At 43.6% G+C, this 4,817-nt stretch overlaps 1 pseudogene; it reads right to left on the reverse strand.

Moving 5' to 3' along the window:
• Window positions 1–3,824: 3,824 nt before the first annotated feature.
• Window positions 3,825–4,493, reverse strand: LOC119251461 (zinc finger protein 24-like; annotated as a pseudogene).
• Between the last annotated feature and the right edge of the window lie 324 nt (window positions 4,494–4,817).

Below are 4,817 nucleotides of genomic sequence, written 5' to 3' on the forward strand. Positions count from 1 at the left end.
AGTATATGTTAATGAGTGTTATTTCTTCTTGAAGTATTGTCCCCTTAATCATAATGTAGTGACCATTGGGGTCTCTTTTTATTTTTTTGAGTTTGAAGTCTGTTTTATCTGATATAAGTATAGCTGTTCCTGCTTTCTTTTTTGGCCCATTTGCTTGTAGGATTGTTTTCCATCCTTTGACTTTGAGCCTATTTTTATCTTTTGTAGCTAAATGTGTTTCCTGGAGACAGCAAAAGGTTGGGTTTTGTTTCTTAATCCAGGCTGCAACTCTGTGTCTTTTTATTGAAGAGTTTAGTCCATTTACATTTAGAGTTAATATTGATATTTTAGCATCTGTATTTGCCATTATGTTTGTCTTTCCTTTGATTTTATTTATTTATTCTTTTAATAACTTTTTTTTTTTTCTGGTCTTCTTTCGTTGTTATTCGTCCCTCTGAGGTTCTGGCTTTAGGATTCCTTGTAGTATTTTTTGGAGTGGGGGTTTAGTCGTAATGAAATTCCGGAGTTTCTCTTTGTCTGGGAAGGTCCATATTCTTTCTTCATGGAGGAAAGAGAGCTTTGCGGGATAGAGTATTCTTGGTTGGCATCTGTTTTCTTGAAGTTTGTTGACTATGTCCCTCCACTCTCTCCTTGCCCGTAGTGTTTCTTCAGAGAAGTCTGATGTCAGCCTGATTGGTTTTCCTTTGAATGTTATCTGTTTCTTCCCTCTTGTCAGCTTCATTATTTTTTCCTTGTCCTGGATTCTTGGGAGCTTTACTATTATGTGTCTTGCTGTGTTTTTCCTTTCGTCGTGGAAGTTTGGTGTTCTTCTTGCTTCTTGTATATCAATTTTCAGCTCCTTCTTCGCATTTGGGAAGTTCTCTTCAATTATCTCCTGGAATATTTTCTCTGTTCCTACATCTCTCTCCTCTCCTTCTGGAATTCCTATAACTCTTATATTTCCTTTCCTCATGGAGTCAGATAGTTCCCGAAGTCTTTCTTCATTCTTTTTCCTTCGTACTTCTCTTTCCTTTTCTGTTTTGGTTCTTTTTATTTCTGTGTCTTCAAGAGTACTTATTCGTTCTTCCATTTCATCTATTCTGCTTTCATTGCTTTTCCCAGAGTTCTTTAGTTCCTCCATTAATTCTTTGATCTCCTGCATTTCTTTTATTTCCCTCTTTAGGGACTCTATTTCCTTCTTCTGATCTATCACTTTTTTAATCATGGCAATTTTAAATTCTCTTTCTGGAAGGCTCAGAAGTTCTTCCAAGTTGCTGTTGTTGCAATCTGGGGAGTGGTTTTCTTTTTGTGGTGTGCTTCTTTCCTGAGGAGTTGTTAGGTTGCGTGTGGTTCTTCTACTCCCTACTGTCTGTTTTCTAATTTGTCGTATGCGTTGGGACACTGTGTTGCTTGGACTGACTGGCATCTTGGGTGAACTTCTCCGCTCCCCTCTGGCTCTTCCAGGAGCCATCTCTGTCTTCTGGGGGAGCTTTCTGCTGGTTTTAGGCAGTTTTTACTGAAGAAATGTCCCTGTTCTAAAATGGCGAAGCGGGATGCAGTCCCTGCACCTCCGGTTTCAGGCACACTCTTCTGCGCCCCCGGTCTGCCCCGGACGTGGGTGCCTGCTCCCTCTGTGGGCTCAGACTGCTGGTCGGAAGGGGCCTGGCGTGGGGTGGGCTAACTTCCCGGCTGGCCACTGGGTCCTCCAGAAGCCTCTGCCCTTTTAAGCAGTCTTAAGAAATTTCCTGTTCTATGGGGTGTTAGTGACTTTTTTTTTTCCTGGTCGCTAGGTGGCGCCAGAGATCTCTCCTATTGTCCTTGGGGGGCTGTTTTTCGCCCCCCCACCCCGTGGGACAAGGAACAGAGCGGGAATGGTAGGGTAAACCTCAACAGCTTTGGGGTGCTGTGTCTGCCTTGTGCCCCACCGTCGTGGGGAACCCATGCCCCTAGTTTCGTGCCCCGGGTCTCAGTTCAAAGCCCTCAGGTCCAGGACGCGGGCTGTAGCCCAGTTCAGTGGCGCGGGAATGGCGCCTTTTGCACTGCTCCCGTGCCTGGGCGCCTGGTTCCTGCTTACTCAGGGAGGGGCTTTCACCCCAGTGAGGGTCTCCGCGCGTCTCCCCGCAAGCCTAGGTTGCAGGCGCGGGGACCTGGGCCGCTGCGATCCCGGTCCGTGTTTTCTTTTCAAGCCTGCCAAGCGCGCCGCTTTCCCGCGCAAGCTTACCGGCAGCCCGGGCTGTGTGCGCGTCTCCTGGGGTCTTTGTTCTTCTCTAATCCGATTTACAATCTTACGTGGATTTATTCTCAGCATATATTTAAATCTGAGTTAAATTAGGACATATTGTTGACCAACATAAGTGCAAGGATATCCCTAAATAAATTTGTGTTTGCTGATTTTGACATTCTTGTTCTCCTTAATTTGTCCCTTTGTCTCAGTCTTACTACTAGCTGCCTCCTTTTATTGGATCTTTGAAAAAAGTGCATATAAAAGGAGATTTCCCTCTAGTCACTCTGTATGCATATATACACATACCATGGAGAAAAGGAGTTGATGCCCATCAGTGCTGAGAGTGAGTCTTGGCAATGCTGGATAGCTGACAGCAAGTTCCCACAAGAATCTCTCAGCAGAACAGCAGACAGACTTTTGGTGCTGACTTTTAACTGAATTTTTTAAATGTGTTCAGCAACTTAAAAGAAATTTTGAATAATCTCAAATATAGCCAGACAACCAGATTTGCAAGTGGTAGAATCAACAATCTTCCCTAAAATAGTCAGTGTTTCAATTATATCCAGTCTCTAATATTGTGATTTACCAATCATGGCTGAAAACTTCTGGAAAAGTTTAATGTCTTTAGGATATCATTTATTATTCATCTTTAGATTATCTTTTTCTCAGGGAATATCTAAACATACATAGCACATTCCAGGGTTGCTGCTGCTGCTTTTTTTAAAAATCCAGGTAGTATTGATTGACATCACTATATGTCATTCAAAGGCATAGGATCACACCTCCTCAGATGCAAAGATCTTTTGGGGAGGAAAATGTGTAGAGCCTTTATGTTCACATAGAAATGAAAGATGACAAAAGCTTTACACTCTATGTGAAGGAGATCTGACTGTGATATCTGTTACCCCATTGATCTCTAGGGTGGATTGTGTTTATCTGACTGGCTAAGAGGGTATCCTCTTCCTCCCTCCCAAAGCTCTATTGAAGAGGATGACCTTACTCTGAATAGAGACAGACTATTCTTTGGGGAGGTATATAAATAGCTGCATTCCCCTGCTAGAAACACCAAACTAGCTCTCAAAAATGAACTTAAATATTCCTTAACGGCTTTTCCCAACTGGCTATGATAAAGGATATAGATGTAATTTAGTCTCTCTGGATTAGTTAGTCTCTACGAGATGTGCAGTAGCCCCTGGTAGCAAGAATGTATACATTAAATTAGTTCTGTTACGTACTGAATATTTGTGCCCCCACAAAAAATAAATTCATATGTAAAAATCATAATTCACGATGTGATAGTATTAGAAGATTGGGCTGTGGAGAGGTGATGATGTCACAAGAGTGGAGTTCTCATCAATGGCACTGGTGCCCTTAGAAAGAGGGCCCAGGCAATGCTCTTGCGCCTTCTACCATGTGAGAACATGGTAGCAAGAAGATGATGGTTGATGAACCAAGTATCAGGTCTTGACCAGATACTACATCAACCAGCATCTTCATCTTGGACTTGCCGATTCCAGGAGAGTGAAAAACAAATTTTTGTTGTTTATAAGCCACTCCATTGTTGGGAACCTGCTGACCTAGAGGGAGCTGGAATTTTCGGAGACAGACTTGAATAATCTGTTTACTTTGCAGACAGATTTCCAGGAACCTCATGAGAGTCTATTGCTAAGGGAATTTCCTGCTTTGGAGCTAGTCCTCCATTTTCAGTCCTAGCATCACCATCACAGTGCCTTAAGGAATGGAGCTCCCAGGATGCCCACTTGAGTTGGTTTACCACAGCTTCAAGCTCAGAATTTGGCAATCCCTGAGCTTCTTCATGAGACACTATCTCCTCTACTAGTACTTCCCATTTTTGTTGACGGAGAGATACCGGCTGTCCAGGGTCTTCCAGTGCACTCTCTAAATCCTCCAGCACTGTCACTGCCTCTTCTCCATTCTCTGGATGATGCTCTCAAATCCAAGTCTGTAGCTCCTTGGCTAGGATGGCAACAAACTGCTCCAGCACTATCAGCTCCAAGATTTGTTCTTTTGGATGTGTCTCTGGCCTTAGCCACAGCTGGCAGAGTTCTCGAAGCTGGCTCATGGCTTCATGGGGCCCAGGTGAATCTTGGTATCCAAATTGCCTAAATCGCTGGGGGAAAACCTCTGGGTCAGGGAGATGGCTCCAGGGGATACCTGATCCCACTTCACCATCAGGATCCTCTTCCAACTTCACTCTCAGAATTTTTCCCTCTTCATCTGGAGATGGGATGATAAGTATTGAATCTTCTTCCACTGACTCTGCAGACATCCTGATGTGGAATACTTCAAGAAAAGAAAATCAAAGCAGGATACAGACATCAGGGAAATACTCTGTTTTCTTCACAAGCACTCCTCCGCCTCAGGAACCACAGCCTGCTTCGCAGTGGGGGAGGCTGGGGAGAGAGCCATCGAGAGTGCCTTTCTCTCTCCCAGCCCAAGCTTTTATTGAAGATATGAACAAAGGAACAAGAAAATAGCACACAATTGTGTTTGTGCTTATGTAGATTAATAAGTTACTGCTGAAAACAAGCTTTCTTGTTAGTAGGGAACATGCGTGTCGTCAGAGAACAGGAGTCAGTTCTGGGAAGAAGTT

The sequence above is a fragment of the Talpa occidentalis genome, unplaced genomic scaffold, assembly GCF_014898055.3.
Source record: "Talpa occidentalis isolate TD23 unplaced genomic scaffold, MPIMG_talOcc4v2.1 talOcc4.2, whole genome shotgun sequence".
Taxonomy (NCBI): Eukaryota; Metazoa; Chordata; class Mammalia; order Eulipotyphla; family Talpidae; genus Talpa; species Talpa occidentalis.